The sequence below is a fragment of the Tamandua tetradactyla genome, chromosome 4, assembly GCF_023851605.1.
Source record: "Tamandua tetradactyla isolate mTamTet1 chromosome 4, mTamTet1.pri, whole genome shotgun sequence".
Lineage (NCBI taxonomy): Eukaryota > Metazoa > Chordata > Mammalia > Pilosa > Myrmecophagidae > Tamandua > Tamandua tetradactyla.
Window position 1 is genome coordinate 95,047,818 of NC_135330.1, and position 21,586 is coordinate 95,069,403.

The following is a 21,586-nucleotide window of genomic DNA, read 5'->3' on the forward strand; positions in this document are numbered from 1 at the left end:
CTCTTTTGTTGCACTCATGCAGATCACTTTCAAAAATGGAAATAAATCACATATAGAGTGATCAATGACATTGGGACCACAGACAGGTATTTGATACATAAAGAAAAGTTATTTAATTGTGTGCATAGTTCCCCCCAACAGGCTGCTCCAAGAAACACACAATATACAAAGGGGCTCAAGATGGACTGGTAGTGCAGGGCTCACAGATGACCTGTTGTGGTCATAGACCATAATAACAAGAAGATGATTCCCATACCAACAAAGAAATGTTCTGCAAAGAGCTGAGTCATGCAACCTTCAAGAGAGATTGTTGTCCTTTCTGAGAGGGAGTCCACAACCATCTTGGGGACAATGATGGAAGAGTAGATAATATCCATGAAAGAGAAGGAAGTGAGGAAAAATACACATAGTTGAACTCAGGCGGCAAGTTATTTGTGATCACGGTTACCACGATGAGTAGGTTTCCCGTCACTGTGGCCACATACCAGATTAGAAACACAACTGATAATATTTTCCACAGCTCTGGATTCTTTGTAATACCCCAAAGGATGAATTCTGTCCCATTGTTTTGATTTTCCATTTTTTTCAGGTGCTAATATGACATGATATGAGTTTAATTGATAACATATAATAACATATGATTTAGAATAGTGATTATTTGGCTACATTTGTTTCTAGGAACTCAGTAATTCCAAAATTTTATTCATTAATTCATCCAATATCCAAGTCTTTGCCTTTTAGTATTTGTTAAGTTTAAAAGACAGATAATTCACAAAGCATTTTCTCCTCTTTTTTTCAAATGATTTATTCCATGTGAAACAGGTTTTTCTTTCTAATTCTCCCTTTATGAATGCTATTATTAATAGGTAACTTTACTGAGTATCTACCAGGATCCAGGCACCAGACTGTCCCTATCATTAACTCTATTTTACAGATGAAAGAATTGAGTCCTATAGAGTTTAATACACTTAACAAAGCTTGCACAGCTGTTACATAGTGAAGACAGAACATGGACAATAATGTCTGTCTCCAGAATAAGTGCCCTTAAATATCAATAATGCTTCTCCAGTAGTTGAGTTATGAGTTTATTATTTACCAATCACTGTGCCAAGAATGTTACAATTGTCCCAATTTATCTTCAAAACCATCTGGTGAAGTTGGCTCATTTTCCAAACAATACAGTATTTATTCAACAAAGCAGTGGCTATTTTATAATTTTGTGCTTTACTTCTACTAAATGGTCAAAATACACCTGAAACTAATGATTATATAATTGCTGATCAATATGTTCCTCAATAATGAAGATTACAAGCCATGAAAAACTAGCAAAGACCCAGATCTTCAATATAACTGAACCTGAATCAAACCAAGTCATTCCTTTTAGTTGCCATCATCCCTTAAATAGATGTAGAATACAGGAGCAAAATAATTTCAACTACTAAACAATTAGCTTTTAAGTTCACTATGTTGGTGGTCATGGTGTTAAGCATGATACCTGTTTTATTGCATGTAGTACTTATGGTCACTTATAAATTAGGAGTCACTACTCTTCCCATTTTAAAAAAGAGAAAACAGGCCTGGAGAGAAGAACAGTCTACATGGTGGTCATGGTTAGGGACAGGTGTCACCTTGGCCAAGTTTTGGTACCTGTTCATCTGATTGGGCAAGCACTGGCCTGTCTGTTGCAATGAGGACATTTCATAGGATTAGGTCATGATCACGTCAGCTACATCCACAGCTGATTCCATTTGTAATCAGCCAAAGGGGAGTGTCTTCTGCAACTAGTGATGCTAAATGCAATCATGGGAAGCCTTTTAAGGAGGACTCAGAGGAGACAGGTTCCATTCCTGCTTTGGCTGGTGAGCCTCTCCTGTGGAGTTCATCCAGGCCATCCATTGGAGTCATCAGCTTCCTAGCCTGCCCTGTGGATTTTGGACTCTGTGTTCCTACGGTCACGTGAGACACTTTCATAAATTTTATATTTGCAAGTGTTCCCTGTTGATTCTGTTTCTCTAGAGAACCCTAACTAATACATCTTGGTACCAGGAGTGGTCCTTAAGGAACAGAATCTTAAAAATGGGTTTTTATGAATGATTTTCTACTCTGACTGGGCTCAGAGACACTAAGGACTCTGAGTCCCATAATCAGAATGACACTTCCAATCCATGGAGTGAGTTGGTAAAGGAGATAGTCAAAATATCATCATTTGATTCCCCTAATGCTTCACTTGTATGAAGCCAGACTCTGGGGGATAATGTTTTTGACACCTTTACAGAGTTTTGTAGAAATAAGAGTTATAGAGATGTTGGTTTGTTGTTGTTAGATACACTGTCTACATTAAAGGGTGAAAGGGATGGGCTTAAGGCTTCAAACAAAAAGCTTAAGTACCGTCTGAAAGATGTAGAGGTTTCTATGAGTATCCTGAAGGAAAATCTTATTTTCTGTAGCCGTAGACTTGAGATCTCTGAAAATCAGACTCAGAATCTTATTGTTAGAGTAGCAACTTTACAATGCAAACTGAAATCTCAGTCTTGCATGGTTTCTGCCATTAAAGTGAGGGCATTGATTGGAAAGGAGTGGGACCCTGAAAAATGGGATGGTGACATATGGATTGATAATGATGTTGGGGTTGAGGTTGAAACCCTAGACCATGCTGAGCCTTCTTTAGATAACCCTGTAATAGTCTGCCCTGAGGACATAGCCACCCCACCTCTCAGCCTGCCTTGAGGAATTGGCCACCCAACCTTCTCCTGAAGGGATTAGCCCTAGAGTTATTAATCCTGTTTCACCAGATGAAACTGCAAATGAAAGCCCTGAAGCAAATGGCTTGGAAGATATTTCTAATTCTTTTCATGACCCACCCCCACAACCCCTCATTTCTTCTAGACCTATAACTAGACTAAAGTCCCAACAGGCCCCTAAAGGTGAGGTACAAAGTATCACACATGAGGAGGTACATTATACTCCAAAAGAGCTGTGTGAGTTTTCCAATTTATATAGAGAGAAATCAGGGGAATATGTGTGGCAATGGATTTTAAGAGTGTGGGATAATGGTGGGAGGAATATAAGGCTGGATCAGGCTGAATTTATTGATATGGGCCCACTAAACAGAGATTCTGCATTCAATGTTATAGCTAGAGCATTTAGAAAAGGTGTTAACAGCTTGTTTGGGGGGTTGTTTGAAACATGGATCAAAAGGTGGCCAACACTACCTGAGGTTGAAATTCCAGAACTGCCCTGGTGTAATGTAGATGAGGGGATCCAGAGACTTAGAGAGATTGGGATGTTAGAGTGGATTTATCATGCAAAGCCTGCTCTTACACCCCAGGAATGTCCAGAGGATGCACCTTTTACCAGAACAGTGAGAAATAAGTTTGTGAGACTAGCACCATCATCCCTCAAGAGCTCTGTGGTTGTACTTCTCTGTAGGTCAGATATTACTGTAGGAACTGCTGTCACTGAGCTGGAATCCTTAAACACAATGGGGATGACAGGATCCCGAGTTGGCAGAAGCCAGGTGGCAGCACTTAATCACCAAAGACAGGGTAGACGCGGGTATTATAATAGACAACAAACTCAAAGGAGGCATCAGAATTATATGACATGCAGAGATTTGTGGCATTGGCTAGTAAATCATGGGGTGCCTAGAAATACAATAGAAGGGCAGTCTACTAAATTCTTGTTGGAGCTGTATAAACAAAAGAGTTCTAGGTCAAGGGAACAGAAGTCTAACCTGAATTACAAAAACACAGAGTCACGGCCCCTTAACCAATTTCCAGACTTGAAGCAGTTTACAGACCCTGAGTCCCTTGAATGAAGAGGAGGCCAGGTCCCTATGGGGGAGAAACCTGTTACACTGCCACAAATTTATACTGTTGACCTTCCTCTAAGTCTTCCCCAAGGAGACCGATGGCCTTTTACCAGGGTAACTGTGCATTGGGGAAAAGGAATTGATCAGATATTTCGGGGATTATTAGACACTGGTTCAGAAGTGACATTAATTCCAGGGGACCCAAAACGTCACTCTGGACCACCAGTCAGAGTGGGGGCTTATGGAGGCCAGGTGATCAATGGAGTTTTAGCTCAGGTCCGTCTCAAAGTGGGTCCAGTGGGCCCCCGGACCTATCCTGTAGTTATTTCCCCAGTTCTGGAATGTATAATTGACATAGACATACTGAGCAACTGGCAGAATCCCCACGTTGGTTCTCTAACTCGTGCAGTGAGGGCTATTATGGTGGGAAAGGCCAAGTGGAAACCACTAGAACTGCCCCTACCAAGCAAAATAGTAAATCAAAAGCAATACCCTATTCCTGGAGGGATTGCAGAGATTACTGCCACTCTTAAGGACTTGAAAGATGCAGGGGTGGTGATTCCCACCACGTTCCCATTCAACTCTCCTATTTGGCCTGTGCAGAAAACAGATGGGTCTTGGAGAATGACAGTGGATTATTGTAAACTCAACCAGGTGGTAACTCCAATTACAGCTGCTGTTCCAGATGTAGTATCATTTCTTGAGCAAATCAATACATCCCTTGGTACCTGGTATGCAGCTACTGATATGGCAAATGCTTTTTTCTCAATAGCTATTAGTAAGGACCACCAGAAACAGTTTGCTTTCAGCTGGCAAGGTCAGCAATATACTTTCACTGTCCTACCTCAGGGGTATATCATCTCTCCAGCCCTATGTCATAATCTTGTTCGCAGAGACCTTGATCGTTTCTCCCTCCCACAAGACATCACACTGGTCCATTATATTGATGATATCATGTTGATTGGACCTAGTGAGGAAGAAGTAGCAACTTCTCTAGATTTACTGGTAAGGCATTTGCGTGTCAGAGGATGGGAGATAAATCCAACAAAAATACAGGGGCCTTCCACCTCAGTAAAATTTCTAGGTGTCCAGTGATGTGGGGCATGTCAAGATATCCCTTCTAAAGAGAAGAATAAATTGCTGCATCTGGCCCCTCCCACAACCAAAAAAGAGGCACAACGCCTAGTTGGTCTTTTTGGATTTTGGCGACAACATATTCCTCATTTGGGTGTGCTACTGCGGCCCATTTATCGAGTGACCAGAAAAGCTGCTAATTTTGAGTGGGGACCTGAACAAGAGGAGGCTCTGTGACAGGTCCAGGCTCCTGTGCAAGCTGCTTTGCCACTTGGGCCATATGATCCAGCAGATCCAATGGTGCTGGAAGTCTCAGTGGCAAATAGAGATGCTGTCTGGAACCTTTGGCAGGCCCCTATAGGAGAATCACAGCGCAGACCCTTAGGATTTTGGAGCAAAGCCTTACCATCTGCTGCAGATAACTACTCTCCTTTTGAGAAACAGCTTTTGGCCTGCTACTGGGCCTTAGTAGAGATTGAATGCTTAACCATGGGCCACCAAGTTACCATGAGACCTGAGTTGCCTATCATGAGTTGGGTGTTGTCTGACCCACCAAGCCATAAAGTTGGGCGTGCACAGCAGCACTCTATTGTAAAGTGGAAATGGTATATACGAGATAGAGCCAGAGCAGGTCCTGAAGGCACAAGTAAGTTACATGAAGAAGTGGCACAAATGCCCATGGTTTCCACTCCTGCTGCTACATTACCTTCTCTTTTCTTGACCAGAGCTATGGGCTCTTGGGGAGTTCCTTACAGTGAATTGACTACAGAAGAGAAAACTCGGGCCTGGTTTACAGATGGTTCAGCACGATATGCAGGTACCACCCAAAAGTGGACAGTTGCAGCATTACAACCCCTTTCTGGGGTGTCCTTGAAGGACAGTGGTGAGGAGAAATCCTCTCAGTGGGTAGAACTTCGAGCAGTGCACCTGGTTGTTCATTTTGCTTGGAAGGAAAACTGGCCAGAGGTGCGTTTGTATACTGACTCATGGGCTGTTGCTAATGGTTTGGCTGGATGGTCAGGGACTTGGAAAGACCATAATTGGAGAATTGGTGACAAAGAGGTCTGGGGAAGAAGTATGTGGATAGACCTTTCTGAGTGGGCTAAAAACATGAAGATATTTGTGTCCCATGTGAATGCACACCAGAGGGTGACTTCAGCAGAGGAAGATTTTAATAATCAAGTGGATAAGATGACCCGTTCCATGGATACCAGTCAGACTCTTTCCCCAGCAACTCCTGTCATTGCCCAATGGGCTCATGAACAATGTGGTCATGGTGGTAGGGATGGAGGTTATGCATGGGCTCAGCAACATGGACTTCCACTCACCAAGGCTGACCTGGCTACAACCACTGCTGAGTGCCCAATCTGCCAGCTGCAGAGACTCACACTTAGCCCCCGATATGGCACCATTCCCCGAGGTTACCAGCCAGCTACATGGTGGCAGGTTGATTACATTGGACCACTCCCTTCATGGAAGGGGCAGTGATTTGTTCTAACTGGAATAGACACATATTCTGGATATGGGTTTGCTTTCCCTGCACGCAATGCTTCTGCAAAAACTGCTATTCATGGGCTTACAGAATGCCTTACCCATCGTCATGGTATTCCACATAGCATTGCTTCGGATCAAGGAACACACTTCACAGCAAATGAAGTGTGGGAATGGACACATGCTCATGGAATTCTCGGGTCTTACCATGTTCCCCATCATCCAGAAGCAGCTGGATTGATAGAACGGTGGAATGGCCTTTTGAAAACTCAATTACGGTGCCAACTAGGTGGCAAAACCTTGAAAGGCTGGGGTAATGTTCTCCAGGAAGCTGTGTATGCTCTGAATCAGCATCCGCTGTATGGTGCTGTTTCTCCCATAGCCAGGATCCATGGGTCCAGGAACCAAGGGTTGGAAATGGGTGTGGTGCCACTCACTATTACTCCTAGTGATCCACTAGGAAAATTTTTGCTTCCTGTCCCTGCTACCCTGAGTTCTGCTGGTCTACAGGTTTTAGTTCAAAAACAGGGTGTGCTTTCTCCAGGAGAAACAACAGTGATACCACTGAACTGGAAGTTAAGATTGCCACCTGGCCACTTTGGGATACTTATGCCTCTGGATCAACACACCAAGAAGGGGATTGCATTATTGTCTTGGGTAATTGACCCTGACTATCAGAAGGAAGTAGAACTGCAACTACATAATGGAGGTAAAGAAGAGTTCTCTTGGAATATAGGAGAGCCCCTGGGGCGTCTATTAGGACTACCATGCCCTGTGATTAAAATCAATGGAAAACTGCAACAACACAATCCAGGCAGGACCACTAATGGCTCTGAGACTTCAGGAATGAAGGTTTGGGTCACCCCACCAGGCAAAGAACCACGGCCAGCTGAAGTGCTTGCTGAGGGTAAAGGGAGCATGGAATGGGTAGTGGAAGAAGGTAGTGATAAATATGAACTTCGACCACGTGATCAGTTACAGAAACGAGGACTGTAATGCTGTTTTGCTTGTGTTATACTATTTAAGTTGTAAGATATCAAGTTTAAGAATGAATGTTGCCCAAGAATTTGCACGCTATACTGGAGAGATTTAATGTGTTTCCAGTTATATGCAGGACAGTTGAGTATTGTCAGGTAAAAGAAAAAATGTGTTCTTATTTGTTTTCATTTGGAAATTAAGTATGGTCTAAGGTTATATATATATGTGCCAAGTTGACAAAGGGTGGACTGTCATGGTTAGGGACAGGTGTTAACTTGGCCAAGTTGTGGTACCTGTTCATCTGATTGGGCAAGCGCTGGCCTGTCTGTTGCAGTGAGGACATTTCATAGGATTAGGTCATGATCACGTCAGCTACATCCACAGCTGATTCCATTTGTAATCAGCCAAAGGGGAGTGTCTTCTGCAATTAGTGATGCTAAATCCAATCATGGGAAGCCTTTTAAGGAGGACTCAGAGGAGACAGGTTGCATTCCTGCTTTGGCTGGTGAGCGTCTCCTGTGGAGTTCATCCAGGCCATCCATTGTAGTCATCGGCTTTGCAGCCTGCCCTGTGGATTTTGGACTCTGTGTTCCTACGGTCACGTGAGACACTTTCATAAATTTTATATTTGCAAGTGTTCCCTGTTGATTCTGTTTCTCTAGAGAACCCTAACTAATACAATTGGTGTTTCAGAGAAGTTTCTACTGCAACCAAGATGAGAACCTACAATGAAAACTCAATTTAAATTGCTGGTGGCTTTTATATGAGGCTGGCTCCCATATGGTAGGAACTTTGCAAAGAGTGTAGCTTCCAGTTGACTTTTGGATTATACCACTCTGTGGTTAAGACTCTGCACTGTGCAATCAAAGTACCAGTACCCCAACATACTAGCTGTATAATATTAAACAAGGCATTTGACTTCTCTAGGCCTGTTTTTCCCATCTTCAGAGTAAGCATTCACAGAGTGGTATAATCCAAATTCAACTGGAAGCTACACTCTTTTCAAAGTTTTTACCATATGGGAGCCAGCCTCACATAAAAGTCACCTGCAATTTAAACTGAGTTTTCATTGTAGATTCTCATCTTGGTTTCAGTAGAAACTTCTCTGTGAGTGCAGGGAGACTACACTTGCTTTTCACCAACCCCAACCCTCAGCTGCACCCTTACATAAAGTGGAGAAAGACCAGAGAAGATTATGGAAGTGTCATGATAGTCATATAACTCACCCATCCTAGCCCTTGCATTGAAGTGTTTCTTGCAGAGGCAATTGAAAGTATAGGAAAGGAAATGTGAGGTAGATTTGTTTCAGGATTGTGTCACTAACTTAATCTGTTATTTGGGCATGTTACCATCATCTCTGTGCCTCACTTTCCTCATTTCAGAGTGAGCATGATTCACTAGAAAAATAGCACCCTAAGGCTTTCAGCTCTCTTCAAACACAAAAGGCTTTTATTTGCATTATTTGTTTATACCTCTGTATATGATTTTCTTAGGGGGTGGTTCATTTCCTAGTAGAAAAGAAAAAGAGAAAAATAGTTCGATATCCACAGCTCTAGGTGATATCTAATGCCCTGCCCTGCCAGTCTTTGTGTTGGACCTTAGAGTGAGTCCTTATTGATACAAGACCAAATTAAAGATTTCCATCTGATATTCCACTCTCCTCACCAGCCCCACCCCTTCTTACACATTCAACTGCATTTCTCTGTTCTCTTTTTACTTATTCCATTGTCTATGCCATCTGCTTCCAACCAGACTCACACCCAGTTTCATTTCATGGAAACCTTTTTACTGGAATCATATACAGCAAACTTATCTCAAATTCACAGACATATAATTGCTTGCTTTGTTATATCATCTTCCCCAAACCTCCATTCATGTATACTAAAGATGGATTATATGGTGTACAAATTAAACTGTTAAAAATGAATAAAAGTAGGGGGCAGAAGGATATAGGATATTTCAAGTTTATTTTTAATTTTTATTTCTATTTTTGGATTAATGAAAATGTTATAGAATTGATTGTGAAGATGAAAATTCACCTGTAGGAAGACACTCTGAGCCACTGATTTTATAATTTGGATGGGTTGTATTGCATGTGAATATATCTGAATAAAATTACATTTATAAAATAAGGAAAAAAGAACAGTTTGTGCAATTATTTCATGTATATAAGCATAGAAAAGTTAAAAAAGCAACTTAGGCTTTTAGCTTAAAGTTTGAGTTCTTCTACTGTGGGTTACATGAAAAAGAAGAGTGATTTGGGGAAAAAGAAAAGAATGAGTTGGCGCAAATATAAGATTTAGAGATCAGAAAGAACTCTGAAACTCAATGCCTAGTTGGACAAGACACTGGAGTAAAAAGAGGTAAAAGGAAACAGACAGTAAACTCTAAACCAATGATCCTTGCCCTAAGTCTCCACAGTATATATTTGGGAGGGCAGGCCCTGGTGTGGGTGGAATTGGGTGTGGAACTATTTCATTCATCCAAATTTTGCATCCAGCTCAGTGGTTTCTTGCTTATGAGTTGAGAATAAGGTACTATGAATTGCATTACTTCAGGGTTAAGTGATTTTGATATGGCACTCCAAATATTCCAAATGTTAGGTCACTTTATTGTGGATTATGCATAGTAGGGCTTAAAGCAGGAATTTATGTCAGGTGTCCTTGGAGAAAGTTCTCATTTTTGCTTTGAGCTGGCCACAGTTACTAGGGTGCTATTTATTGGATGTTGTTCATTTCAAACACATCTTTCTTTATTTTTTTCAACACTACTAGGAACATGAAAGTTGCAGAATTAGATTGAAAGATATTTAGGTCACCTGGTAGGAAAATAATTTTCAGAGTTGTTTTACATTTGCTCACTATGCAAAGTGAGCAATAAAAAATACTTACTGTGAATAGAAGAAGTGATTGTAAAAACTGCAAAAAATGAGTGGCTGCAAAAGGCAGGAAGATTCTCTTTTAGCATGATGGAAATAACTACATTTTGATTGTGGTGGTGATTACATGAATTTATACGTTTATAAAAATTCACCTGACTATAGGAATGCATCTAATGCCTAAAAGTTATGTAATTTTTCTTGAAATTATACCTGAAGTAGTTGATCTACAAATGCATACACCTAATTTTACTTTCCATTTTCTTCTTTCCTTTCTTAATCTAAGAACAAACTGCATTTGTTTTAGAAATTGCAGAAATTTTAATAAACATATTTGATTAAAATCATTTACATTATGACACTTAGGACCAACAACCATTATTCTAATTAACATTAGTAGAAAACTAGGGGAATTTAATAAACTTGTCAAAGTTCCAGAATTTATGTGATAGTGTCAGAATTAAATGACATCACATTCATTTTTCATGATTCCAAGTTTTGCTTTACCAGTCTTTGGTAAGTTTGATGTCTCTTCCTTGCTAGGAGATTGATAGTATCTTTCTCTTGAGCATGGAATATAGGTGAAGTGGGGGCAGAGATTTGGTGACATGAGTGCCACCTCACTGAAATGGAAGATGTCCTTCAGGGTAGCAAAGAGGAGAGGAGTATTCTGTAGATAAAAATCTGTGCTTGGAGAGTCTTGCTTGGAATTAATTGGCTCTGTGCTTTGTTTTGCTTCTAACTGTGTGAAATAGCTCATTGAGCAAATTCTTCAGGGATGGAAAAGAAAAGGTTTCAGTCTTGGTCCTCTGGATTCTTAAAAGAAGTTATGAACATTTGTGAACTTTTCTAAAATCCCTATATATATATATGCAGTGGGAGAAGAAGAAATGTTTAATTCATCTGTTCTGTAAGGGAGCAACTTGGGGTAATAAAGTTGGTAGTAGAGATGTGTTTACCAAAGTATACCTGTAATATCATCCATTTTTTCAAGAAATTTCTGAAAGAAGCATACCAAGTTTACTTTTTCCTATTAGCATCAGAGATTATTTCATCAGGTCTAACTCAGGTTTTCTAGAAAGTGTTGCCACTCTATAGCTCCTTAAACATAAGGCAATAGTGATTCTTTCTGAAGTATAATTTGCTTGTTGCAAATGCAGTTAACATGGTTTTATCATCAAAGTAAACCAGCATTGAAAAAGAAAAAAAACTATGGGCTCTCTAATGGATGTCATCTTTTTGGCATACAGGAAGAAAGGTAAGTTTATAAGTGCAATTGAATTGTTTCCTCTTTGTTGCCCCAAATTTAAGAAAAGGTTTTAGAGAAGTTGCCATCATCTACTTCCTGAGGAACCTGAAATTTCTGGGAAAATTTCTCACTGTGTTGTGATGATACTGATGTTTCAGTAACCCACAACTTTCACTTGCCTTTACTTGATTCAAAGCTGTCTCAAACCAATTTTGATTTAAAAAGAGAGGAAAGGGAAGGAGAAAGAGGTACAACATTTGAAATGTGCAGATTCCTTATTTACTAAGGTTAAGGTCAAGAAAAGGAGAGGTATCCATAGTTGGAGACTAACACTGGGTGTGCGGGTCCCACTGTCACACATGCATGAGGCCAAAACACTCAAATAATTATTTTCCAGTAATGGTTCTTTCTCAGCTTTACATTCTGTGTTCTTTCTTGTCCCATATCCTGATTATTTGTCTTTTCTGACTCTTGCTTACAGTGACACTTTTTTTCCTTCTGGCTCTGACTCCTTCCATCATTCTCTTAACCACTATCCTCACTAATACTTTTCAAATATACATTTAATATGCTGATTTTTATCCAGGTAGTGACCACAACAAAGGTTTCCTTCTTTGCCTGTTTATGTAATTGATTTTGTGTTACTTCTGTCTGGATGGTTGGAGTCTGATATCTTGAATGGCAGGGTGGGGTGGGTGTTTAAAGGAAATGGCCATGGTGCATGAAGGCTTGAATTGTGGTCCTGGAACCACTGTCATGGCTCACTGCCAACTGTCTCCACCATAGCCTGAGAGTGAACAAAAGATCAAGTGTAGGTTTAAATGAACAAAAAGGCTAAAGCAAAAGTGAACAGATGGGCGGGCCGCGGTGGCTCAGCGGGCAGGAGTGCTTGCCTGCCGTGCCGGAGGACCTCGGTTCGATTCCCGGCCCCAGCCCATGTAAAAAACAAACAAACAAACAAAATATAATAAAACAAGAAAATGTTTAAAAAAAATGTTTCCCTTTCTTCCTCCCTTCCTTCCTTCCATCCTTCCTTCCTTCTCTGTCTTTCCTTCCCTTCCTCCCTCTCTCTTTAAAAAAAAAAAAAAAAAAAAGTGAACAGATATAATTAGGGATCATATTATTTTCTTAAGTAATTTTTTGTTGCTGAACAGTGGTTGGCTGTAGGAAGAGAGATGTTTTGGGAAATTTAGGAAGGCTTCTCTGAGGAGTTACAGAATGAACTGGGTACTGTTTCTAGAGACAGAAATGGATATTTGAGTCTATAGCAGAGGAACATACAATCAGCTACTGTGAACTGCGGAACTAATTCAAGAATTGATACTGAGTGTACTCAAGTGCAAGTGTAAGTTTAGGTTAGCATATGCTTAAGAAAAACACCTGGCAGAAAAATGGAAAGAACGTGGTAACAAGGAATTAAGGGCTTTGACAGTCATGGTCAAGATCCCAAACATTAAAGAGAAAGAGGAGAGAAAGATAGAAGTGAAAATAGAGAATCAGTGAATGAATTTTTAGTATTTTTCCCTGTTTAGAAACTTAGAATAGGTATCTCAAAAAAGACCTGTGAGGATCCATTACAAGAATTCCCAGTGATCATTTGTGAAAACGAGATTCATGAAACTTCAACTTAAATTTCTGATATGCATAGATTAATACTTCCCACAATAAAAGAAACATAGCCATGGCATCCAAAGTTCTATTTTTCTTCCACCAAATTAAGTGACACATGCTATTTAAAACTTAATAAGTACTAAATACTGTATTAAAAGAATTATTATGTTCTATGCTTTAGGAAAAACAAAATGATGCTCTTAAAGCTGAAGGGAGAGTTACTTTTGTCGGGTCCACTCATTCTTCAAATAATGCATTCAGACTTAGATATAAACTAATTTGACTAATTTCAGTAGTCATATTAAAGAGAGACAACACCATTCAATTCTGATCTCCTTATATTTTATGTCATTCCATGGAGACTGAGAGTAAGCCCTTCTCATTCTTCTTTATGAAAGGAACTGTGAAGCCTAGAGAAACTGATGAGTCAGATTTGGAGTGACTGTGGGACCCCTGTTTATTTCGTTGGAGCCATAAAGTCTACACTGGACTCTAATTCCATGGAACAAAAAGACAGATGTCTTCATGGGGGCCTGAGATCTTGCAGAGGCATATTATTACAGAAAAGTTAAAAAGAAAAACAGTACTTAATTCTATGAAGAAAATGGTAGCTAAATTCCATTTTAAAAATCTGCCTGCTTTTTATTTTTAGGTGCCAGTCAAATCTTAATAAAAGCTGCTTTCCCATTTTTGTGGCTCTGTATTTCCTGTATTGCCAATAGAAAAAAATCAACACTTTAAATTCTGGTTTTTTAAACTTTGCCTAGGAGGAAAGCTTATTTTCCCTAGCTTTTCTACCACAACTCTTTAGTCTGGGGGAACTAGAGTTTTCATATTGATCTACATGATATGGCATTTTCTGTGGTATTTTCATTAAACTTTTCATTCAAACACCCTTATTCTTCTACTCTTTGCATATCTGTTTCTCAAATTTTTAAAACCAAAGAAATGTTTATTGTCCCCTATTATTGACCACTGGTATTGACAACATTCTGCAATGGTTATTCTTTTTTAATTTTTTTCTTTATAAAAAACCTTTTAGAAAATTCCTTCCTAGCTTCTGGTCATCTCAAGAAAACTAGTCATTCATGAGTGGCATGTTTTCAGCCACACAGTAAAGGAAATTAATTTCTAATATAGTTCTGCACCTTTATTATGGGCACAGGGACAATTTGAATTCATGTTTTCATAAATTTAAAAGACCACTTAGAAACTCAGCAGGAACCACTCATTGTAGGAACTGGGTCCCTGGATTTTCTATGTTTCACACATTTTGATTATTTAACCTTCAGAGTAACCCTGAAATATAGAGGATTTCATTATTTCTGATTTACAAGTGAATATAATAAAGCCCAGAGATATTGAGAGACTATTTGAACATCACACTACTGAAGAAAATTGCAGCAGGGTTGACTCTTGGCAGTGTGGCTTCAGCCTCTAGGCACTGATCGGTGTGTCCACAAGCTCTCATCAAAGTTTTGAATGTTTACATCTCAGAGAGCCTGGTTTTGAAACTGAATCTGTCCCATTAAAGTTATAGCTTACCTCTGACACAACATTAATTCTTTACTGACCAATCTCTACTTTAGGAATTTGTACTCCTCTCTCTGCAGATGTCTTGTCCTCTCACATGCTGCTTCACAGCATTAATGATTTTTTCTATATTAGTTTTAAAACTCATGTTAAGATGTTAAAAATATTGGTTTTTTTTACCATTCCTAAAAATTACTGCAGCTCATTTTGATGCAACATGTGAAACAAACGAGTATCATGGAAATATGTAAGAAAACAGAACAAATATTATAATGCTGCATAATATGAAACAATGGACTAAGTAGCAATGGGAAAATTGACAGATTTGACTATATACATCATGAAACCAATGACAGTAAAAGAATTAAAACCACATAAAAAGTAATGCCATAATAATGAAAAAAGTAAAGTCTACAATATACATATTATTTGTTATGTCAAATTTTTATTTCCTCATTTAATCTGCACAGTAAGCCTGGTTACAGTGAATGTAACCTGAATAATATCTAGGACACAGTGTAACTAGAATTTGAATTTAGATAATCTGGGTCCAGTAACTAAACACTTAATGAAGATACACCATAACTATTTTGCTAAAATAGTATCTATCTTTGGTGTAGTTATGGGATTAATAAACATGTACTGATATAAGATAAATCATTCTCAGAATGGAAATATATTCTGAAATAAATGCATAAAAGTGTTAAATTTGTAATAAAATATGAAATAAATATACACATATAATTTCATTATTTTTAATCTAGTAAGATAATTGGATATCACAAGTAGCCTGTTCTTTGCGTGCCTATCAATTTTTCTAAACATCATCAGTATTGATACATGTGTCTGGTTTGTAAGTAAAAAATTAAAGATATATATATAGACAGAAAATGCTTACAGAAAATTTATGGAGGATGTACAAGAAGCACAATAGTTATTGTAGTTATTCTACCCAAGATGAAAAAAAGGTAGGTTTTAATAGATACACAAGTGAGTGAATTGAATTGAACATATTTTTTTCAGGAGGGATTTGTAACATTATTAGTGCTTAATTTTACTGGAAAAGGGTCCAGTTTAAATCACATACACACACTTCATGATAGATACAATACAAGTGTGGGTATCTGGGCATATGTGCATGTACAAATATTTTTTTATAAATCCTTAAGACTGAAAATATGATAGGGCAGATATTTCCACACAGTTTTTCATTTAAAGGCCAAGTTCCAAACCAATTAACACTTGATCGAAGAAAGAATAAACTCTGTATTTTTTACTCTTGGTAGTAATCACATTTTTCTTTTGGTGCCCAAATTCATTTACTTTAGTTCAATAAAATGAGGCCCTGAATCAATAGATAAATTTATAAGAAGTCTTGTCATTCTCAGGTTTACAGAGATTCCTGGGGTATACTGATACATACCAAAACCATTATGAATGAATAGTGTGTAGCAGAGTAGCATAGAGGAATTCAGAGTTTAGCCCACTGATCTCCCCAAGATGACACTTCTTTTTTTTCTCTGCAGATTAAATCTTGTCAGCTGCATTCTACTTATAGCTGCTGATAAGGTGATGAATAAGAGTGTGGCAGGATTCATTCTGTTGGGGTTGACCCAGGATGCTGGAATGCAGAAAGCAATATTTGTGGTCTTCTTCATTCTATACTTTGAAACTCTTGTGGGAAACTTTCTCATTATGATAACTATTAAGGCAAGTCAGACACTGAAGAATACCATGTACTTCTTTCTCTTCTACCTGTCCTTGGCAGATGCTTGTTTATCTACAACTACAGCCCCCAGGTTGATTGTTGATGTTCTTATTCAGAAAAGTATCATTTCCTACAATGAGTGCATGACTCAGGTCTTGGCATTCCATTTCTTTGTGTCCGTGGAGGTCTTTGTGCTTATTATCATGTCTGTCGACCATTATGTGGCCATTTGTAAGCCCCTGAGATATACAACTATCATGAGTCAGCGTGACTGTGTTTTGTTGGTGATTTTGGCTTGGGTGGGATCTTTTATCCATTCTTTAGGACAGATTTTCCTGATTTTAAGAGTGTCCTTCTGTGACTCCAATGTCATTGATCACTATTTCTGTGACTTTCAGCCCTTGTTGAAACTTTCCTGTATGGATACTTATGTGATAAATGTGATATTTGTGTCTACTAGTGGTGCTATATGCATGGTGAATTTCATAATCTTGTTTATCTCATATGTACTTATTTTATATTCCCTGAGAAATCACAATGCAGAAGGAAGGTAGAAAGCTCTCTCAACCTGTACATCCCATTTTATTGTGGTCATAATATTTTTTGTGCCATGTATATTCATATACACATGACCACCAACCATATTTGCAGTGGACAAGATGGTAACAGTGTTTTATTCAATTATGACACCCTTGCTTAACTCTCTGATCTATACATTGAGAAATGCAGAAGTAAAAATTGTAGTGAAAAGTTTATGGTGTAGAAAGTTAAAAATTCAGCTGGTGAATAAATTATGGAGAATCTAGTTTATATTTCCTTAACATTTTACTTTATGTCATATGGGTAGGAAATAACAAGAAATAATTAACAATCTGTGCATGCCTCAAAATCAGTTTGAACACTCTGATGACTCAAATGAATTCTATCAACAGTTGGGTATATTCGTATGGTAATTTAGTTTCCTGTTCATAAGTTTATTCAAAAGAAGTATTTTGACTCACAACAACTGATTCAACATGTATGTAAACATGTCCAACAAATATTTTTTCCAGATTTTATTATAGTCCCTTACATAAGTTATCAACATGAGCTAGACTAGAAGAGACTGGAAACTGAAAAAATCAAGTTGTTCTTTTGTCAAGCTGAAGAGTAGAAAATATGGCCCTAGAAGATACTACTTGGGAAATTTTGCTTGAGCCTGCCTTACTGGGGGTCCTATATGCATGGATATTAAACCTTGAAAAACATTTGGAAGATCCAATGCAATCTGAAAAAGTTTAACCATCATGTGGATGGTGACGGACAGGCCTTACGTTTTGATGTCTGAACCAGTATCAGCCACTCAAGTGCCCTCTGATTCTTTCACATGCTCTTCACAAAGGACTGAGGAAAGAAAAAGAGAGAGCATTTGTCAGCTGAGACAAGGAGAAGGAAGACTAAAAAACAGTTAGTGATGAAGAAAGAAAATTGTTAAACAGTGATAATTTTACCAAGGCAGAGGAGGAGCTTTATCTTCTTTATATTTCAGGACTCACATTATGTCTATGATATGTTCATATTTTCTGAAAAAATGAGGTTTCAAAATATTTCTACTCTAGGTACCTACCTGATACCTACCTAAAAGGTATCAGGAGGTATGAAATAAACAGATTTTTGCTCCCAATAGAAACTCTAATCCTATTTCTGATTTTTTGAAATTACAGAAGAATTGAAAATTCATCTCTAATGTTTCACAAACTTTGACCTTTTAGATTTATATGGGAATGTTTTAAAATGTATATTTCCATTTTGAAGGTAACCTTTTATGCCCCACACATTCATACAAACACAAACACAACTTCATATCCTCAGAATCAATTAATCACATTCTATATAAGGATTTATGTTATTATTCCAATCACATTGGAACCAGGAAGTGCTACTATAACTGATAGTGGCTAATGAGAAGAGAATAAGATGAATTTCAGAAGTAAATGAAATATTTAAGTCAATTGATGTCAAAATATCATTACATCACTCTGAAAGACCCTTAATAATTAAGATACTGTGTAGAAAACTGGTGATATCATAAATATTTGTCTTAAATAGGACATTTGCAAGGGCTGTCAGTGCCATATTCATAACTGACAATTTTGATTTGTTTGCCTCCAAATGAACACTCACAAATTTCCAAATGTAAGACTTAAAGTTCTGTTTCTAAAACATTTGAATCTAGTCCCATAAAAAATATATTTCAATGTAATTGTTTCTTTAGTAAGCCACACATAATCAAAACAAAGCTTTAATTTTTGATCCCTGGTGCCCCTTCAACCATAATACAGTGGAAGATAGTCCTTATCTGCCTCTGAATAAAAGATCAGGATGCTTCATTATTTAGGTGAGTTTGGTCAGAATTTCAGTTTCAACACATTGTTATATAAGAAACATTAAATAATACTATTGCATCAACAACGGATCTCAAGATATTTATTTCAATTTAAAATGTGGTTGTATATTACTCCAACTGCAGAATCATATGTTTTCAAGCTTAAAAGAAACATTTGGGGTAAAAACCTCCTAAATATGGAAATTTTCAGTGTGAATTACACTATTAGATCTGATAATAGAGTGCCAGTGGTTTTGGGCAAAAAGTGGCCTTTTGAAAGTGTAATAGGTAAAGAGCAGAAAGGGAACCACCAGAAGCATAGAAAATAAGGGAAGGGAAGGAGGCCTGAAAATCAGTGTCTTATTGGTTAGCACACTAGGGATCTCTTAAATAATCCAAGACTTCTACTTATAAAAAGCACTTCATGTCTGAGGATCTAGTCCCCAAAAAAGAATCACAGTATTCTTGAGAGATTCATCATGATAAAAAATAAGGCTGTGTAGTGTTTAAAGAATTATAATACCTACTACTACAAATAACAACAGTGACCATGTAATTAAGGGGCTATTTGGGTCCCAAGAAGGTGACAATTATCTACAGTGCTCAGTAGGATAATACAGGGGTCTCTCTTCACACTCCATGAGTCATAGAGACAGGATAAGACTTTAGCAGTAGAGATAGAGTGTCAGTGTTTGAAGAAGTTAGAGTCAGCTAAGGAATAACATCTAGTCTTCTACCTTAAATATTCCCTGGGCCCACAGTTTAGCCTGGCATAGAGATGTACCAGATAACTTTGGCTGAAATTACATGTGTTAATCAGAAATATCATATTAGGTCAACTCTGAGAAAAGGCCAGCCAATAATGAGATTATTTTAAGGATTTTAATAAGAAGAAACTAAATCTATGATAATTCCAAGTATTTTGAGCCATTTATACTCCTTCATCCTTAAACAGTGTTTTGGATGCAAATACCTGTGGGAATGTCTACAGTTAGTAGGTACTAAATCACACTCAGATCCAATGAATTCACATTTCTTTCTTTTTTTTAATAATAATATAAAAGCATATAAAGAGGAGACTTCTTTTCCCAAGTGGAGGTACATTTGCTCTCAATTGTTTTTACATGCCCAACTTTCTCCCATGAAACAAAATACTAAATACTTACATGAGTATTAAAGATTTTGCAACCTGACTCCCAGACACTCCTTTCCTAAACTTTGTAAGTTCCAGGTTTATTTCTTTGGCTCATGTATTTTTGGAATGGGTTGAGGTAAGAAAATAGGTATATAAAGGCAGCAGGTGAATGACTTGAAATCTGGTTCTAATTGTTGAACATTCTGTACAATCCCATTTGCCAAAAGCTTGTTAAAATTATTAATATTTAAGGTGACATTTCTACATATGAGACCAGTCATTTGTGGTATTTTTTGTGGTTATGTTCTAAACCTGAGAAATATCAAGGGCTTTGAATTTTGCATGCATGTGTATGTGTGTAGTGTAAATTGATGCATCACTCCTATTATATAAGATTATTACATAAGATTATCATTTTTGTCTTGCTCACAGTTTCTAGGCTTTGCTGGCTTGGATGAAGCAAGCTGCCAGGCTATGAGCTGTCTTTGGACATACAAATAAAGCAAGAAATCCAAGTACAGCTTCTAGCCAATACCCAGTAAAACTGAGGCCACTAGTCCAACAATTTGTGATGAACCAGATTTTGTCAGCAACCACACAAGCTTGGGAGCAGATCCTTCTCCAGTTGAGCCTTGAGGTGTGATCACGTTACTGGCTGACACCTTGATTGTAGCCTTGTGACAGGCCAAAGAGCCACCCATTGCTTCACGGATTTGAGTTGTGTCCATGTTCCTGATACACAGAAACTGTGATATAACATAAGAATAGTTTCAAGCCACTAAATTTGTAGTAATTTGAAATGCAGCAACAGATACTACTAATGTACATAACTGAGCCTCCTCTCTCATTACACAATCCCACCAATTACTAATCTCATGTTCTGGTTTATATTCCAGACACTTTTTAATTTTATCAAAGTGAGAAACATCATGCAAGGAAGTCCATCTCTGGACATTAACAGACTCCAAATTGCCTTACAAATCTGAAGATCAGGTCCTTATCTGTATCTTTTTTATGAGGAATTAGGGAATTACTGTATCTAATTCGATGAAACTTCAAACTCCAGTGCTATACATTATTATGGTCAAGAAAACTGTATTAATAGTGGAAAATATGCATAGTATTCAGAAAGGAATTTCCTCTCTGTATGTGACTATAACAATGGGAAATCCAAGTACAATCCCAGGAATACAATCTTATTACATAAAAAGGAGAGAGGTTTCATGCATGTTTGAGTATTTATTATTTTAGAGCACCATAAGGATTCTATAAAAGAATGACAGAGTGGTTTAAAATATAAGATGTTATTTGAATATGAAAGACTCATGTAAATGATCCAGATGGACAGAGCAAAATGTTTCTCCCCTCTTCTTCATTCATGGATTCAGGTTCTTTTCTAACATTTTCTTGGTCCTGCCTAATGCTTTCATATTCAACATCTGATCCATGTGCTAGCATCATTGACCTTTACCTGGGAACTTGTCTTAAATGCAGAATTCTGGGCTTGCCCCAGAACTGATGAATCATAATTTGAATTTTAAACCTTGGTTATTCATATGTAGATCACTGTTTTTAAAGAATTTTCAAAGGGCCCTGTTATATACAATGGTGACACCACCTGCCTGATTTCAGGTGGCAAGAGAAAAAAATAACCTTGGAAGACTACATATTCCACATTTTACATTTTGGCAGAAATATCCTTCCTACCTACAGCCTACCCACAAGAACTTACAGAGTTAAAGATATCAGCAAA

At 37.9% G+C, this 21,586-nt stretch overlaps 1 pseudogene; it reads left to right on the forward strand.

Moving 5' to 3' along the window:
* Positions 1–16,197: 16,197 nt before the first annotated feature.
* Positions 16,198–17,139, forward strand: LOC143680412 (olfactory receptor 4C11-like; annotated as a pseudogene).
* Positions 17,140–21,586: the final 4,447 nt, after the last annotated feature.